This window comes from Lithobates pipiens, unplaced genomic scaffold (genome assembly GCF_037356315.1).
Source record: "Lithobates pipiens isolate NorthernLeopardFrog02 unplaced genomic scaffold, aLitPip1_a1.2 Scaffold_157, whole genome shotgun sequence".
Classification (NCBI taxonomy): Eukaryota; Metazoa; Chordata; class Amphibia; order Anura; family Ranidae; genus Lithobates; species Lithobates pipiens.
Genome location: NW_027507746.1, coordinates 1,154,311 through 1,173,979, shown reverse-complemented (window position 1 = coordinate 1,173,979; position 19,669 = coordinate 1,154,311). Strand labels below are relative to the sequence as shown.

Sequence of the window (19,669 nt, the reverse complement as noted above, 5' to 3'; positions counted from 1 at the left end):
ATGCAATCAGGCAGGCCCTTGCACTACAGGGTTTTGGTAAACCTGAAGGAAAAACTCAACAGAAAAACTGGTAGTGTGTATGGGGCTTAAGAGTTCTCTTCAATGGAGCTAAGGGGCCAAGCCCAACCCCTGAAATACAAACCCCCACACCATAATCCCCCCTCCACCAAATGATTTGGACCAGTGCACAAAGCAAGGTCCATAAGGACATGGATGAGCGAGTTTGGGGTGGAGGAACTTGACTGGCCTGCACAGAGTCCTGACCTCAACTCGATAGAACACCGTTGGGATGAATTGGAGTGGAGACTGCGAGCCAGGCCTTCTCATCCAACATAAATGCCTGCCCTCACAAATCTTCTGGAAGAATGATCAGACATTCCCATAGACACCCTCCTAAACCTTGTGGATGGCCTTCCAAGAAGAGTTGAAGCTGTTATAGCTGCAAAGGGTGGGCCAACTCAATATTGAACCCTACGGACTAAGACTAGGACACCATTAAAGTTAATTTGTGTGTAAAGGCAGGTGTCCCAATACTTTTGGTAATATAGTGTATATCACTATTCTGTTCTCGGGTTTAGATACACTTTAAAATAAGTTTGTAACGCGCAAACAAAGTATTAAGCATGCCACATGCCAAACAGACAGGTCCATAACCTGCCAGATTGGACCTTTCTTTGAACAATACCCTCGTTAGCAGGAGATAGGCACCCTCCCCCCTCCTACAGTATATCACCCATCATCTTATCAGCCTATGACAATGACTAAATACTGTCTTGGTGTACCTAGGCCCAAGCTTATACTGGGCATCTGAAAGATGATACCTACATAGGATCTTGGGTGGTTCCAGTTGTGATGGCTGCAGAATTGTTTAATGAAGACACCTTATGATGCCCACCATCCAGGAAATGTCTCATTTAGTGCTTCTTGACATTTACTTTAATCCAGATACCAGGACGTGGAAATCCAAAGGCTGGCTTGTTGACACGCTGGTGGAACCAGTCAGGATTCTATTGTATGCTTCCATTATCACCACAAAAGAAGGTGTTACATAAGATTGGTCTTTGTGTAAGCCATTGAAGCAACAGAGAATTCGATCTTCCTTGTGGTGAAACCCCTTCACTTCTACTGGTCTCTGGTCTTCGCCTGGTCTTTACTGGATTTTCAACAATGACACCAGGAGTGACACCAGCGAAAAGGGACGAAATCTCTCCTGTGTGCCCTTTTTTACACATTCATCCAGACCCATTCGTAACCACCCCCACTAGCCTCCTGTCCAATGAGCTATTGCCAATAGGTGGTCCTTTTAATATCTTATATTACTGTCCGTCCTGCTATATTGGCCTCTAAGGGCAGCATTGTCCATGTATCATGTCTCTGTATCCTAGGTCAATCTTCAATCTTAGCTGGCCTTTTGATCTTCTGTAGCAGGACATTCATCAGTTATCTTGTCAGCTATGGTCCTTTTGAAGCTCGCTCGCATAGCGTTATAACGCTAGATGGATAGGATAGCTTTTGTTCAGCCTGGATGGAGGCCTAAACTCTGCAAAGCTTTGATGTGCAATTTGTTACATTCCAGACCTGGCATCAACCAGGAAGAACGTCAGACCTTCACCCTTTAAAGCCATGGAACTTTCTGTAAGCCATTGAAGCAACAGAGAATTCGATCTTCCTTGTGGTGAAACCCCTTCACTTCTCCTGGTCTCTGGTCTTCGCCTGGTCTTTACTGGATTTTCAACAATGACACCAGGAGTGACACCAGCGAAAAGGGACGAAATCTCTCCTGTGTGCCCTTTTTTACACATTCATCCAGACCCATTCGTAACCACCCCCACTAGCCTCCTGTCCAATGAGCTATTGTCAAGAGGTAGTCCTTTTAATATCTTATATTACTGTCCGTCCTGCTATATTGGCCTCTAAGGGCAGCATTGTCCATGTATCATGTCTCTGTATCCTAGGTCAATCTTTAATCTTAGCTGGCCTTTTGATCTTCTGTAGCAGGACATTCATCCGTTATCTTGTCAGCTATGGTCCTTTTGAAGCTCGCTCGCATAGCGTTATAACGCTAGATGGATCATAGGATAGCTTTTGTTCAGCCTAGATGGAGGTCTAAACTCTGCAAAGCTTTGATGTGCAATTTGTTACATTCCAGACCTGGCATCAACCAGGAAGAACGTCAGACCTTCACCCTTTAAAGCCATGGAACTTTGTGTAAGCCATTGAAGCAACAGAGAATTCGATCTTCCTTGTGGTGAAACCCCTTCACTTCTCCCGGTCTCTGGTCTTCGCCTGGTCTTTACTTTCAACAATGACACCAGGAGTGGCACTGGTGTATAGGGTCACACTTGGCACAGTGTACCCACCATGACCATTTATTTAGTGGACCTGTATGGAATGTAGCCTCTGTGATACTCCAGAACTGTCCCTTTTCAGCATGCTACCAGACCAGCTTCCAACGGAAAAGCACAAGGGAAAGGGCTCCACTAGCCTTCTATGGGCGTAGCCACCTACCTATTAGCTGCTTGTCTTACCCCCTGCCACTACTCACTGCTCCCTATATTCCTAAAAACCCTCCCCCTTACCTTAGGACAGTCTCTGCTTCTTAGCTCAATGTCCATTCATGGTGTGATTGAAGCAAAAGACAGAAAGTAGAGATGGTAGACTAATTAAAGTAATTACCAGCAACCTCTCCTTTCTCTCCTTAATACAAACCTGTCATTTTTACAACACAGGAGCATTTATAAACAGGGATCATCAATGACATAGCCAGGTGCTTATGGTTCAGCACAGCTCAGAGTGGCTCAGTAAAGGTTTGGATGGCCTTTGTCTCTATGATCTCCACTTGGGAGTATCTCCGTTGTTTCTGGTATTGGAGAACTGCTATTGCATCCTTCATGAGGCATGCTCAAAACAACCACTCTCCTCCAAAGGCAAGAAGATATAATTTCAGGTCTATCAAAGGACCTTCTTCTTAAAAACCCTTTATCTTCAAATCAGAAGATCCCAACTGAAGGCCAACTTCACCAATCGGGGGAAAGGAGAGCTTGTTCCTAAAGATCCCTTACAGTACTCTTCTCTTGTTATCTGATGTACAGGGAGGCAGTCCTTTCATACTTTGATAACAGATTGGTTGTCTGTTGGCCCACAACTCCTCATAGGTATAAATGGTGATTCCTGGTTGTCTTCATGACCACAAGAGATGTTAGGTTAGGGTAAAATGATGGAAGACAGAGTTAGTAGCTTATGGTGCAATGATAGTAGACAGGGAAGGTAGGTAAGGGTACAATGACAGTAGACAGATAGTAGGTAGGGGTACAATGATAGTAGACAGAGATAGTAGGTAAGGATACAATGATGGAAGACAGAGATAGTAAGTAAGGGTACAAATATAGTAGACAGAGATGGTAGGTAGGGGTACAATGACAGTAGACAGATAGTAGGTAGGGGTACAATGATGGTAGGCAGAGATAGTAGGTAAGGGTACAATCAGGGCCGCTGATAGGCCAGTACAACTGGCCCTGCTGTACCGGGCCTGACCAGCAGGGGGGCCCGGGCAACCTGAACTGCAAAATTTTATGTATAAAAAAAAGTTCCTCCTCCACCGATCAGTATTGTATTTCGGGCGCGGAAGAATATGTCTTTTGCACCCGCTCAGCACACCGCACAAGTCCCGGCCAGCATATAATGTTATGGTGTTGCGGAGTGATATTCCCAATCCTCTCTCTCTCTCTCCGCGTGACAAGAACTTAGTAGCAGAGTGAGAGGCGACTCAGGCGAGCAGAGAGAGCAGGGGTCGGGCGAATCAATCGAGTCGAGATCTTGTGGACAATTACAGGTGACAAGGTGAGGTGTATGCTTGCTTGGGGGGGGGGGGGGCTTGAAGTTCAACATCTGCAAAATGCAATACATACCCTGCCAATACCCTGCCAATACCCAATACTCTGCAATACATACCCTGCCAATACCCTGCCAATACCCTGCCAATACCCAATACTCTGCAATACATACCCTGTCAATACCCTGCCAATACTCTGCAATACATACCCTGCCAATACCACGCCAATACTCTGCAATACATACCCTGCCAATACTCTGCAATACATACCCCGCCAATACTCTGCAATACTTACCCTGCCAATACTCTGCAATACTTACCCCGCCAATACTCTGCAATACTTACCCCGCCAATACTCTGCAATACATACCCCGCCAATACTCTGCAATACATACCCCGCCAATTGTTTCAAGGCGGGGTCTGGGGAGGGGCAATGGGTGGGGACAGGGGTGGGGCTGAAGGAGGGACCAGGGGCGGGGCCAGGGTGGAGCTGAAGGGGGCCCCATCAGGTAGGCTGTATGGGGCCCCATGATTTCTATCAGCGGCCCTGGGTACAATGATAGTAGACAGAGATAGTAGGTAAATGTACAATGATAGTAGACAGGGACAGTAGGTAAGGGTACAATGATAGTAGACAGAGATAGTAGGTAAATGTACAATGATAGTAGACGGGGATAGTAGGTAAGGGTACAATGATAGTAGACAGAGATAGTAGGTAAGGGTACAATGATAGTAGACAGAGATAGTAGGTAAGGGTACAATGATAGTAGACAGAGATAGTAGGTAAGGGTACAATGATAGTAGATGGAGATAGTAGGTAAGGGTACAATGATAGTAGACAGAGATAGTAGGTAAGGGTACAATGATAGTAGACAGAGATAGTAGGTAAGGGTACAATGATAGTAGACAGAGATAGTAGGTAAGGGTACAATGATAGTAGACAGAGATAGTAGGTAAGGGTATGTTGTGCTTTTTAAAGACAGTTTCCCGCACAATATTTATTAAGTAATTTTTAACAAAGATATTTTTAAGATACAAAATCAATCTATATGACACATACATACTATACATGTGAAACTTATTCGTGGAGACAAGTGATCATACAAAATAGTTACATTTATTGGTTGACAAAAGACAAATATTTACATGAAATTAAAATATCGATTGCGTCACATGAACACCTTGACAATTAATGGAAACACTCACAAAATGGGCGTGTCGTACTTTGGACTTAATTATCACCATTATCACTTCTCGGTAGAATCAATAACCTTTTGACAACTAAACAGAACGTCTGTATTTCAGAACGTCCAACCGTTCCTATACTGCAGGTAAGTAAGTGGTAAACAATGTGAAATAAATTAGAAGTTTGTTTGTCAATAAAATTGGCAACTATGCAAAAAGAAAGAAATTTATAATGAAAAATTGAATTTAGAGAAAAAAAAATATCTAAAAGGCGGTTATTGATTCTGGAGAACAATTTTCAATAATAGACTATTCAATACATCAATATTTAAGAGAACATAGAAGATATAATCAACAAGGAATATTTACCCATTCCAATATGGCTATTAGCGTGAATTGGTGGTTACCCGGATTTTCAAGATGGCTGCCGTGGTTTTCAAGATGGATTCTCTTACAGAGGAATTACTTTGTGTGACCTCCGAGTTCCAAGGAGCAGGGATCTTCGTGAATGTAAAAATATGTATTCATGCATGGTGCATGAGTGTCAGTCTGTCTGGGGGTCTCCTAGTGTCCCCCCCCCCCCCCGAGCTCTCTAATGCCGCCCTGCCATCGCGAGTGTGCCGGTCAGGACCTCCGTGAGTCCAGTCGCGGGTCCCGCAGACTCGATCGCCGCCGGCATACCCGCGATCGTCTCTCACGGACGCTGATCTCTGCTCCATGTGATTGGAGCAGAGATCGGTGTTCACTAAATGAAAGCCCAGCCCCCCCCCCCCACAGTTAGTAACACACCCCTAGGAACACTTAACCCTTACACTGCCACCCACTGGTTAACCCCTTCACTGCCAGTGTCATTTACACAGGAATCACTGCATTTGTATAGCACTGATTGCTGTATAAATGACAATGGTCCCAAAAATGTGTCAAAAATGTCCGATGTGTCCGCCATAATGTCGCAGTCACAATAAAAATCGGTGATCGCCGCCATTACTAGTAAAAAAAAAAAAGATTAATAAAAATGCCATAAAACGATTCCCTATTTTGTAAACGCTATAACGTTTGCGCAAACCAATCAATAATCGCTTATTGCGTTTTTTTTTTTACCAAAAACATGTAGAAGAATACGTATCGGCCTAAACTGAGGGGAAAAAATGTTTTTTTTAAATATTTTTGGGGGATATTTATTATAACAAAAAGTAAAAAATAATGCGTTTTTTTTCAAAATTGTCGCTCTATTTTTGTTTATAGCGCAAAAAATAAAAACCGCAGAGGTGATCAAATAGCACCAAAAGAAAGCTCTATTTGTGGGGAAAAAAGGACGCCAATTTTGTTTGGGAGCCACGCCGCACGACCGTGCAATTGTCAGTTAAAGCGACGCAGTGCCGAATCGCAAAAAAGTGGCCAGGTCTTTGACCAACAAAATGGTCCGGGGCTGAAAGTGGTTAAAGGTCTCCAAAAGGGTTACAGTTCAATAAAATAAAAATATAGTTCATCCACTTTTTGAGGCCTACTGAAATCTCTCATCTCTGCCAGTGAATATTAAATGTATTTCTTCATGAATTCACAACAGGTACAATCATAGTAGATGAAGATAGCAGGTAAGGGTACAATGATAGTAGACAGAGATAGTAGGTAAGGGTACAATGATAGTAGACGGAGATAGTAGGTAAGGGTACAATGATAGTAGACAGAGATAGTAGGTAAGGGTACAATGATAGTAGACGGAGATAGTAGGTAAGGGTACAATGATAGTAGATGAAGATATTAGGTAAGGGTACAATGATGAAAGACAGAGATATTGTAATAGGTAAGGGTACAATGATAGTAGACGGAGATAGTAGGTAATGGTACAATGATAGTAGACAGAGATAGTAGGTAAGGGTACAATGATAGTAGACGGAGATAGTAGGTAAGGGTACAATGATAGTAGATGGAGATAGTAGGTAATGGTACAATGATAGTAGATGGAGATAGTAGGTAAGGGTACAATGATAGTAGACCGAGATAGTAGGTAAGGGTACAATGATAGTAGACCGAGATAGTAGGTAAGGGTACAATGATAGTAGACCGAGATAGTAGGTAAGGGTACAATGATAGTAGACAGAAATAGTAGGCAGGGCCGGACTGGGAATGAAAACCGCCCTGGAAATAATTTAATACCAGCCCCATAGCATTATTATACCAGCACAGCAGCATAACGTCATTATTTTCTTGTTCATAAAAAGAGAAAACCATACATTTTAAAGCATATTTGAAAAGTGCATTATATATATACATAGGGCACAGTGGTTGCGTTTGACGGGCATAGTGGCTGCATTTGACGGGCACAGTGGTTGCGTTTGACGGTGCAAGGGCTGCGTTTGGCACAGTGGCTGCGTTTGAGGGCACAGTGGCTGCGTTTGAGGGCACAATGGCTGCATTTGACGGGCACAGTGGCTGCATTTGATGGCGCAAGGGCTGCGTTTGGAACAGTGGCTGCGTTTGATGGGCAAGGGCTGCGTTTGATGGGCACAGTGGCTGCGTTTGACGGGCACAGTGGTTGAGTTTGAGAGCGCAGAGGCTGCGTTTGACAGGCACAGAGGCTGCGTTTGACAGGCACAGAGGCTGCGTTTGATGGTGCAAGGGCTGCGTTTGGCACAGTGGCTGCGTTTGATGGGCAAGGGCTGCGTTTGACGGGCACAGTGGCTGTGTTTGACGGAGCAAGGGCTGCGTTTGGCACAGTGGCTGCGTTTGATGGGCAAGGGCTGCGTTTGAGGGCACAGTGGCTGCGTTTGATGGGTACAGTGGTGGCAATTTATGGGCACAGTGAGGCTGCAATTGATGTTTTATTTATTTATTTTTTTCAGTTTGCCCCCCCCCCCCCCCAAAACTGCATTTGGCACAGTGGCTGCATTTGACGGGCACAGTGGCTGCGTTTGAGGGCACAGTGGCTGCGTTTGACGGGCACAGTGGCTGCGTTTGAGGGCACAGTGGCTGCGTTTGACGGGCACAGTGGCTGTGTTTGACGGGCACAGTGGCTGAGTTTGACGGGCACAGTGGCTGCGTTTGATGGCGCAAGGGCTGCGTTTGGAACAGTGGCTGCGTTTGATGGGCAAGGGCTGCGTTTGATGGGCACAGTGGCTGCGTTTGAGGGCACAGAGGCTGCGTTTGAGGGCACAGTGGCTGTGTTTGACGGAGCAAGGGCTGCGTTTGGCACAGTGGCTGCGTTTGAGGGCACAGTGGCTGTGTTTGAGGGCACAGTGGCTGCGTTTGATGGGTACAGTGGTGGCAATTTATGGGCACAGTGAGGCTGCAATTGATGTTTTATTTTTATTTTTTTTTCAGTTTGCCCCCCCCCCCCAAAAAAAACTGCGTTTGGCACAGTGGCTGCGTTTGAGGGCACAGTGGCTGCGTTTGATGGCACAGTGGTGGCAATTTATGGGTACGGTGGCTGTGTTTGATGGCACAGTGGCTGCGTTTGATGGGCACAGTGGTGGCAATTTATGGGTACGGGGGGCTGTGTTTGATGGTACAGCTGAATAAATAAATAAAGTCGCGCTATGGAAAAATCAAATCTCCTAAGTGATAGAAATATGTGAAATAAATTGAAAATAAAATTGGAGAAAGGAAAGGAAATATACTGGGTTAGAGCTGCCTGTGCCTGAAGCCCTCACTTCCTTATTGGGGAGGAGAGGGAAATAAAAATGTGAAATAAAAAGGTTATGGCGCTAAACCCTATTAGTGATGAGGTGAGTTAACTTATCAAATCCTAGTGTTTAATTTTTTATATAAAAAGAGAAAGAAAAAGAAAAGAGCTGTTGGTGATACCGTGAAAAATATATATCCTAAAGCAATTTTATCCAAAACAAATTGTGTGTGATTAATGTGGAGTCAGCATTCATGTTCCATTATAATAAAAACAAAAAATGAGTATTAAATTATCATATGCGTATCAGCCTACTAAAAACATGTAAACCTTCATTAGATGTGCAAATTAGTGGGAATAATGTTAATATTCAACAGTATGTTAGTGTAAAACAGATTGTGCAAACATGTGCAAAAAAAATGTACAAAAAAGCAACTAAAGGTCAGAACAACCAAGGATCAGAAATAATTTAACCTTAAAATCGCATGAAGTCGCTAAATGTGCGAATAGACAATATTTTCAACCAATAATCGCATGAAGACGCATCTGTGTCCAATATAAGTCCAAAATTAATATTTGGCTTGATAGTGCTGCCTCTTCAGACTATTGTTGTAATTGTTACAAAAAGTCAATGGGGGGTATTTGATTTACTCGTGCAAATAGTGCGGGCTTTCAATTAGAGAACTTCATCCCCGGTGCGCCACTCTGTGCTATAGTATGTGAATGCTCTCACCAGAGTTAATGCCCCTGTGGGGCTGGATGGACCTTCACAATGTAAGCCACTGTGTCGCTCTCTGGCTGCTGCTGGTGCACTGGGTGAAGCTTCGTTGTTCCGTCCGTATGGTATCCAACGTTAATTATATAAGGGAAGACATATCCATAGTGTAATACGTTCTTAACCAAATCGTTCGTTGGATACCATACGGACGGAACAACGAAGCTTCACCCAGTGCACCAGCAGCAGCCAGAGAGCGACACAGTGGCTTACATTGTGAAGGTCCATCCAGCCCCACAGGGGCATTAACTCTGGTGAGAGCATTCACATACTATAGCACAGAGTGGCGCACCGGGGATGAAGTTCTCTAATTGAAAGCCCGCACTATTTGCACGAGTAAATCAAATACCCCCCATTGACTTTTTGTAACAATTACAACAATAGTCTGAAGAGGCAGCACTATCAAGCCAAATATTAATTTTGGACTTATATTGGACACAGATGCGTCTTCATGCGATTATTGGTTGAAAATATTGTCTATTCGCACATTTAGCGACTTCATGCGATTTTAAGGTTAAATTATTTCTGATCCTTGGTTGTTCTGACCTTTAGTTGCTTTTTTGTACATTTTTTTGCACATGTTTGCACAATCTGTTTTACACTAACATACTGTTGAATATTAACATTATTCCCACTAATTTGCACATTTAATGAAGGTTTACATGTTTTTAGTAGGCTGATACGCATATGATAATTTAATACTCATTTTTTGTTTTTATTATAATGGAACATGAATGCTGACTCCACATTAATCACACACAATTTGTTTTGGATAAAATTGCTTTAGGATATATATTTTTCACGGTATCACCAACAGCTTTTTTCTTTTTCTTTCTCTTTTTATATAAAAAATTAAACACTAGGATTTGATAAGTTAACTCACCTCATCACTAATAGGGTTTAGCGCCATAACCTTTTTATTTCACATTTGATGGTACAGCGGCTACATTTGATGACACAGTGGCTGCATTTGATGGCAGTGGCACAGTGACTGAGCTTGATGGCCCAGTGATGGCAATTTATGGATACGGTGGCTGCGTTTGATGGCACAGTGGCTGCGCTTGATGGCACAGTGGTGGCAATTTATGGGTACAGTGGCTGTGTTTGATGATACAGCGGCTACGTTTGATGACACAGCACTGTGTTAGGGAATCAAATAAATTGCTTCCCTAACACTGACCCACCTCTCAGCCAATCAGGTGCATCGGGTCTGGTTACCTGCCACCTGATTGGCTGAAGCGACAGGCGCTGTGATTGAATGCCTATCAGGCGTCCAATCATAGCAAGAGAGGACGGGAGAAGACATTGAGGACTTGGAGGGTGGGGAGCGTGGAGGACAGCGCTGACCCGAGGTAAGTGCCAGGTGGGGGGGGGGGGCACTGGCAGCATCTGATGGTGCAAACTGGTGGCATTTGATGGTTACAGTGGCTGCGTTTGATGGCAGTGGCACAGTGGCTGCGCTTGATGGCACAGTGGTGGCAATTTATGGGTACAATGGCTGTGTTTGATGGTACAGTGGCTATGTTTGATGACACAGTGGCTGCATTTGATGGCACAGTGATGGCAATTTATGGATACGGTGGCTGCGACTGATGGCACAGTGGCTGCATTTGATGCACACAGGGGTGGCAATTTATGGGTAGGGTGGCTGCGTTTGATGGCACAGTGGCTGCGTTTGGCACAGTGGCTGAGTTTGAAGGGCACAGTGGCTGAGTTTGAAGGGCACAGTGGCTGCGTTTGAGGGCACAATGTCCGTGTTTGAGGGCACAGTGGCTGCATTTGACGGGCACAGTGGCTGCGTTTGACGGGCACAGTGGCTGCATTTGACGGGCACAGTGGCTGAGTTTAATGGGTACAGTGGTGGCAATTTATGGGCAGAGTGAGGCTGCAATTGATGTTTTATTTTATTTTTTCAGTACTTTGCGCCCCCCCAAAAAACTGCAAAAACATTTTTAAAAAAGCACTCTTTTTTTAGCTGCAAAAAATGAGAGAGAGAGAGAGAGAGAGAGAGACAGGGAGAGAGACGGGGGGAGAGAGAGTGGCTGCGTTTGACGGGCACGGTGGCTGCGTTTGAGGACACGGTGGCTGCGTTTGACGGGCACGGTGGCTGCGTTTGGGCGTTTGCGCCCCCCCCAAAAAAACTGCAAAAACATATTTAAAAAAGCACTTTTTTTAGCTGCAAAAAATGAGAGAGAGAGAGAGAGAGAGAGAGAGAGAGAGAGAGAGAGAGAGAGAGAGAGAGAGAGAGAGAGAGAGAGAGAGAGTGGCTGCGTTTGACGGGCACGGTGGCTGCGTTTGAGGGCACGGTGGCTGCGTTTGACGGGCACGGTGGCTGCGTTTGACGGGCACGGTGGCTGCGTTTGACGGGCACGGTGGCTGCGTTTGAGGGGCACGTGGCTGCGTTTGACGGGCACGGTGGCTGCGTTTGACGGGCACGGTGGCTGCGTTTGGAGGGCACGTGGCTGCGTTTGACGGGCACGTGGCTGCGTTTGACGGGCACGGTGGCTGCGTTTGACGGGCACGGTGGCTGCGTTTGGAGGGCACGTGGCTGCGTTTGACAGGGCACGGTGGCTGCGTTTGACGGGCACGGTGGCTGCGTTTGAGGGCACGGTGGCTGCGTTTGACGGGCACGGTGGCTGCGTTTGACGGGCACGGTGGCTGCGTTTGACGGGCACGGTGGCTGCGTTAGGAGGGCACAGTGGCTGCGTTTGGAGGGCACGGTGGCTGCGTTTGAGGGCACAGTGGCTGCGTTTGGCACAGTGTCTGAGTTTGATGGGTACAGTGGTGGCAATTGATATTTGTTTGTTTTTTCAGTACTTTGCGCCCCCCCCCCAAAAAACTGCAAAAACATATTTAAAAAAGCACTTTTTTTAGCTGCAAAAAATGAGAGAGAGAGAGAGAGAGAGAGAGAGAGAGAGAGAGAGGGGCTGCGTTTGACGGGCACGGTGGCTGCGTTTGACGGGCACGGTGGCTGCGTTTGAGGGCACGGTGGCTGCGTTTGAAAGGCACGGTGGCTGCCTTTGACGAGCACGGTGGCTGCATTTGACGGGCACGGTGGCTGCGTTTGAGGGCACGGTGGTTGCGTTTGACGGGCACGGTGGCTGCGTTTGACGGGCACGTGGCTGCATTGAGGGCACGGCGGCTGCGTTTGAGGGCACGGTGGCTGCGTTTGAGGGGCACGATGGCTGCGTTTGACGGGCACGGTGGCTGCGTTTGATGGGCACGGTGGCTGCGTTTGACGGGCACGTGGCTGCGTTTGACGGGCACGGTGGCTGCGTTTGACGGGCACGGTGGCTGCGTTTGACGGGCATGGTGGCTGCGTTTGGAGGGCAAGATGGCTGCGTTTGGAGGGCACGGTGGCTGCGTTTGGAGGGCACAGTGGCTGCGTTTGGCACAGTGTCTGAGTTTGATGGGTACAGTGGTGGCAATTGATATTTGTTTGTTTTTTCAGTACTTTGCACCCCCCCCCCAAAAAAAAAAACTGCAAAAACAAATGAAAAAATGCACTCTTTTTTTACTTGCAAAAAATTTGAGAAAGAAGAGACAGGGGGAGGGAGGGAGAAAGGGGGAGAGAGAGAGAGAGAGAGAGAGAGAGATAGGTAGGCCAGTCCGGCCCTGATAGTAGGTAAGGGTACAATGATAGTAGATGGAGATAGTAGGTAAGGGTACAATGATAGTAGACGGAGATAGTAGGTAAGGGTACAATGCTAGTAGACAGAGATAGTAGGTAAGGTTACAATGATAGATGACAGGGATAGTAGGTAGGGATACAATGATAGTAGACAGAGATAGTAGGTAAGGGTACAATGATAGGTGACAGGGATAGTAGTTAAGGGTACAATGATAGTAGACAGAGATAGTAGGTAAGGGTACAATGATAGTAGATGATAGTAGACAGAGATAGTAGGTAAGGGTACAATGATAGATGACAGGGATAGTAGGTAGGGGTACAATGATAGTAGACAGAAATAGTAGGTAAGGGTACAATGATAGTAGACGGGGATAGTAGGTAAGGGTACAATGATAGAAGATGGAGATAGTAGGTAAGGGTACAATGATAGTAGACGGAGATAGTAGGTAAGGGTACAATGCTAGTAGACAGAGATAGTAGGTAAGGTTACAATGATAGATGACAGGGATAGTAGGTAGGGGGGATATTTATTATAACAAAAAGTAAAAAATAATGTTTTTTTTTTTCAAAATTGTAGCTCTATTTTTGTTTATAGCGCAAAAAATAAAGACCGCAGAGGTGATCAAATAACACCAAAATAAAGCTCTATTTGTGGGAAAAAAAGGACGTCAATTTTGTTTGGGAGCCACGCCGCACGACCGCGCAATTGTCAGTTAAAGCGACGCAGTGCCGAATCGCAAAAAGTGGCCAGGTCTTTGACCAGCAAAATGGTCCGGGGCTGAAAGTGGTTAAAGGTCTCCGAAAGGGTTACAGTTCAATAAAATCAAAATATAGTTCATCCACTTTTTGAGGCCTACTGAAATCTCATCTCTGCCAGTAAATATTAAATGTATTTCTTCATGAATTCACAACAGGTACAATCATAGTAGATGAAGATAGCAGGTAAGGGTACAATGATAGTAGACAGAGATAGTAGGTAAGGGTACAATGATAGTAGACGGAGATAGTAGGTAAGGGTACAATGATAGTAGACGGAGATAGTAGGTAAGGGTACAATAATAGTAGACGGAGATAGTAGGTAGGGGTACAATGATAGTAGACGGAGATAGTAGGTAAGGGTACAATGATAGTAGACGGAGATAGTAGGTAAGGGTACAATGATAGTAGACGGAGATAGTAGGTAAGGGTACAATGATAGTAGACGGAGATAGTAGGTAAGGGTACAATGAGAGTAGATGGAGATAGTAGGTAAGGGTACAATGATAGTAGACGGAGAGAGTAGGTAAGGGTACAATGATAGTAGATGGAGATAGTAGGTAAGGGTACAATGATAGTAGACGGAGATAGTAGGTAAGGGTACAATGATAGTAGACGGAGATAGTAGGTAAGGGTACAATGATAGTAGACAGAGATAGTAGGTAAGGGTACAATGATAGTAGATGGAGATAGTAGGTAAGGGTACAATGATAGTAGACGGAGATAGTAGGTAAGGGTACAATGATAGTAGACGGAGATAGTAGGTAAGGGTACAATGATAGTAGACGGAGATAGTAGGTAAGGGTACAATGATAGTAGACAGAGATAGTAGGTAAGGGTACAATGATGAAAGACAGAGATATTGTAATAGGTAAGGGTATAATGATATGTAGAAGGAAATCACATAAGTCAGAGATAGTAGGTCACGAATGATAGTAGGCATATATTAGTGTAGAATTCTAAATGCAGAACTCAGAGTCCACCTCTCTCCCTCGTCACCCCTCCCTTCCATATAAAGAGGAGTTGTATCAGCTATCAGTCATATCACACCTGTCCTACCTGCAGCTTCTACATCCCTACTCACACTGCTCTCACCTGTACCCGCAGGGCATCAGTCTCACAAGGTTTCCCTGGAGAGAGTACATAGATCATATCAGGTACTGAGGCACCGAGAAGAGCTCATGTAACCTTGGAGGGGCTGAAAGAAAACCAGGACACCTTCTGTCGTCTCGTTGAACCTAGACCTTCTGGATTGTAGGTTTGTGTTTTCATTTAGTAGTGTCAAAATTACTACAATTACTATGCTATACTATTACTATTTCTATATTTATATACTATAAATTACTATACTATACTATTACTATATTTATATACTATAAATTACTATAGACTGTCCGTGGAGCTTCTTGTTCAGCATTTCACTTTTTTTTTTTAAGACTTAAGTTCACACTGGCATTAAGAGCAGGCGTTGGAGAGAAGTTTAAAAACGCCCATCAAATGCCCGTGCACAAGATATACTAGATACACTAAGTGTTAGCGACACGTTGCTTCAAAATTGAAGCCTCGTGTTGAGCCAGGAGTCGTTTGGAGCCTTTCAACGCCCCCCATTCACATCTATGGTAACGCTCCACTTATCGACATATTCTTCACCCATGGGGAGCTGCACCAAATTCTTTAACAATATTATTGTATGCGGTCTCTTACTATTTGCCTCCATTATCAGCCCTATGATAGAAGTTACACTTGTAGAGCTGTAGATATTGGGTGAAGACTTTGACCTTCTTCTCACAGATGTTAACACCGATTGGTACCAAGCCAGTCATTTCTGGGTCTTTTAAAAAAATTAGAAACATTGGCTTACGTATATATACTGTTTAACTGGACTCAACTCTCTTAGGACTCATGGGTGAAAGCCCCCTGGTCCAGGTGCTTTATTCAATTTTTTTTATTTATTTGTTTTTGGAACATATACATGGTGAGCCATTGAGCCATGGAGGTCCAGACTCTTAGGACTCATGGGTGAAAGCCACCTGGTCCAGGTGCTTTATTAAAAAAAATTTTTGTTTCTGGAACATATACATGGTGAGCCATTCAGCCATGGAGGTCCGGACTCTTAGGACTCATGGGTGAAAGCCACCTGGTTCAGGTGCGTTATTCAAAAAAAAGTTTTATTTATGGAACATATACATGGTGAGCCATTGAGCCATGGAGGTCCAGATTCTTAAGACTCATGGGTGAAAGCCAACTGGTCCAAGTTCTTTATTCAAATTTTTTTTGTTTGTTTCTGGAACATATACACGGTGAGCCATTGAGCCATGGAGGTCCAGACTCTTAGGACTCATGGGTGAAAGCCAACTGGTCCAAGTTCTTTATTCAAATTTTTTTTGTTTGTTTCTGGAACATGGTGAGCCATTGAGCCATGGAGGTCCAGATTCTTAGGACTCATGGGTGAAAGCTAACTGGTCCAAGTTCTTTATTCAAATTTTTTGTTTTTGTTTCTGGAACATATACACGGTGAGCCATTGAGCCATGGAGGTCCAGATTCTTAGGACTCATGGGTGAAAGCCAACTGGTCCAAGTTCTTTATTCAATTTTTTTTGTTTTTGTTTCTGGAACATATACATGGTGAGCCATTGAGCCATGGAGGTCCAGACTCTTAGGACTCATGGGTGAAAGCCACCTGGTCTAGGTGCTTTATTCACATTTTTGTTTTTGTTTCTGGAACATATACATGGTGAGCCATTGAGCCATGGAGGTTCCTTGTGTTAATACCGTTCCCGTATTTTACATCAGCACCCCCAACCCTCCCTTTGTAGCTCTATATCAGCCTTTCTCAACCTTTTCAACATAGAGGAACCCTTGAAATAGTTCTCCGGTCTCAGCGAACCCCCTGCTAAAAAAATTGAAATCTACAACTCATGATACATTAGTGTGATGGTCAGTGGGAGGAATGGTCCTTACACTTGTGGTCATTGTGAAGAATTACCTCCTTACAGAGAGCTAAAAGGATCAATGGTGTGAGTGTGAACTTATCCGAGAGGCAGAAATTGCCCAATGCTGAAGGAACCCCTACAACCTCTGGAGGAACCCTAGGGTTCCACGGAACCCTGGTTGAGAATCACTGCTCTATATAGTGTTATAGAACATGTGAGTCCTATGGAAATGTGAGGAATAAATAACACCAGCTCACTCCTTCCATTATATTCATTCTCATAAATGTCCATTGCTCACTTCCATCTGTCCTCCCCCATTTTCTTAGAAAACTGATGAACGCTGCCCCCTAGAATCTTTCCGATATGCAGCACATTATTGAATTCTGCGTAAATTGCGTGATTCTCCAGACACACCCATTTGCAAAACCTTCAATCCTCCTTATCTGTTCATCGCTGCTTTGTTGCATTTTTTCTTGTCGGTAAAAAGGGGGGGGGGGGCTCAGTGGCTTTTTGGTTCCATGGGTGGGCTACAGGTCCTTCCCAAGTCTTCTAGTGCCGCGTACAGACGGTCGGAATTTCGGGCCGACAAAAGACCGATGAGAGCTTATCATCTAAAAAAATGCGACTGCGTGTAGGCTCCATCGGATTTTTTTGCTGGCCGAATTTCCGACCAGCAAGAGATTGAGAGCAGGTTCTCAATTTTTTTTCCGGCAGGATAAAGTTTCTATCGGAAATTTCCGATCGCATGTATTGCAATTTCCGACGTGCAAAAACTCACGCGTGCTCAGATTCAACATACGAGACGGAAGCTGTTGGCTACTGTGGGTATTGAACTTCCTTTTTTTAGTCCCCCGTCGTTGTACGTCACCGCGTTCTTGGCGGTCGGAGTTTGGTGTGACCGCGTGTAAGTACACAAGACAAGCTTGAGCGAAATCCCCGTCGGAATTCCTATCAGAGCTTTTTCGTGACCAAAATTCCGATTGTGTCTACACGGCATTAGACTTTCCTAGTACAAGACTGGTTGGGATAACTCTATGTCGGGAGGAGGGGGAGAATCAATTTGGAGGTCCAGACTGTGAGTGGGGCTTGCTGGAGTCAAGGAGAAGACAAGAGATACGGTTACGGCCGTCATTAACCCTGTAGGATCTGGAAATGGTCATATTTTTTGGCTTTGGAAAAGATACTTCCACCGGTGTTGGAGATGTCATAATTAAGAATAATTCAGTTTTAAGATATCTGTGTTCTTAGTAATGGTCGAGCTTTCTAGGGATTAGTATTTAGCCCAGGGGGTCTTCAAACTACAGGCCTCCAGTTATTCAGGAACTTCCCATCATGCCTGTTCATGTCTGTGAATGTCAGAGTTGTGTAGTTCCACAACAGCTGGAGGGCCGTAGTTCGAGGATCCTTGGTTTAGCCATTTCATTTAGTATAACCCCTTTTACGGAGAGAGAAGAACAAAATTGAATATTACGGTGCTATTTGTTAATGTCAGCGTACTCATCAAAATCCACAGGTCCTATCTGTTCTGTTTGATTAAACCTTGTTTGTGAAAATACATCAAATTTACCTAGAAGAGACCCTTGCTGACAAAATATATACTATATTACCAAAAGTATTGGGACACCTGCCTTTAGGTGCACATGAACTTTAACGGTAATTCCAGCCCAAATCAATTTGGTGGAGGGGGGATTATGGTGTGTGGGGTTGTTTTTCCAGGGGTTGGGCTTGGCCCTTTAGTTCCAGTGAAGGGAACTCTTAAGAAAAAGTTTTAGTTTTTAACCACTTCCATACCAGCACTTCTCTCCTACATGTAAAAATCATCATTTTTTTTTTTTTGCTAGAAAATTACTTTAGAACCCCCAAACATTAAATAAATAAATAAATATATATATGTATGTATATATATATATATATATATATATATATATATATATATATATATATATATATATATATATATATATATATACATACATATATATTTTTAGCAGATACCCCAGGGAATAAAATGGCATTTATTGCAACTTTTTATGTCACACGGTATTAGCGCAGTCATTTTTCAAATGTGTTTTTTTGGGGGGGGCAATTTTTTTTTTTTTTAATGAATAAAAACAAAACAAAAAAAAAACAGTAAAGCTAGCCCAATTTTTTTTTTTTACGTAAATAGATACCTCACATGTCACACTTTAAAATTGCGCACACTGGTGGCGTGGCTCCAAACTTCGGTACTTAAAAATCTCCATAGGCGACACTTTATTATTTTTTTTTTTTAACAGGTTAGATGTTTTGAGGTTCAGAGGAGGTCTAGGGCTAGAATTATTGCTCTCGCTCTAACGTTCGCGGTGATACCTCACATGTGGGGTTTGAACACCGTTTACATATGCGAGCGCGGCCTAGGTATGCCTTTTCTTCTGCGTGCGAGCTCGCGTGGACGGGGACGCTTACATTTATTTTATTTTTTATTATTGTTATTTTATTTAATTTCTTACACTTTTAAACTTTCCCTTTTGAATACAATTTTTTAGATCACTTTTATTCCTATTACAAGGGATATGAACATCCCTTGTAATAGGAATAGTGCGTGACAGGTCCTCTTTATTGAGAGATGTGGGGTCTATAAGACCTAAGAGCAAATATAAGATCAAAAAAAAAAAATTAACGATCTGATTCTTTTTAGCCGAGTCCCCAGCTCTGTTTAATTCCGTCATAACGTCGTCCCCCCCCCCCGGGGGCCTCCGTGAGTCATAGAGATTGCCGGGGACCATCCGTCCCTTGGTTTTCTCTATGACTTCCTTTCCGGCGCTGGTGGATTCCTTCTTAGGGTCACCGATGACACGGGAGAGTCAGGAGAGTCAGGAGAAGCATCGGAGAGCGGTGGGGGGGCGGGAACTTCCCCTCTCGTCTCCGGAAAAAATGATTAAGCAGCAGAACTGAT

At 44.2% G+C, this 19,669-nt stretch overlaps 1 protein-coding gene across 2 annotated transcripts in view; it reads left to right on the top strand.

The window, feature by feature from the left end:
• Positions 1-14,865: 14,865 nt before the first annotated feature.
• LOC143981435 (non-receptor tyrosine-protein kinase TNK1-like) overlaps positions 14,866-19,669 on the top strand; it is a 28,486-nt gene continuing 23,682 nt past the window's right edge. The window contains exon 1 of one of the 2 annotated variants that reach the window (XM_077479274.1): positions 14,866-15,055. The gene's annotated coding sequence lies outside the window, so the exon portion shown is untranslated. Of the gene's footprint in view, positions 15,060-19,669 lie in introns of both variants that reach the window. The other variant, XM_077479273.1, reaches the window with a different exon arrangement.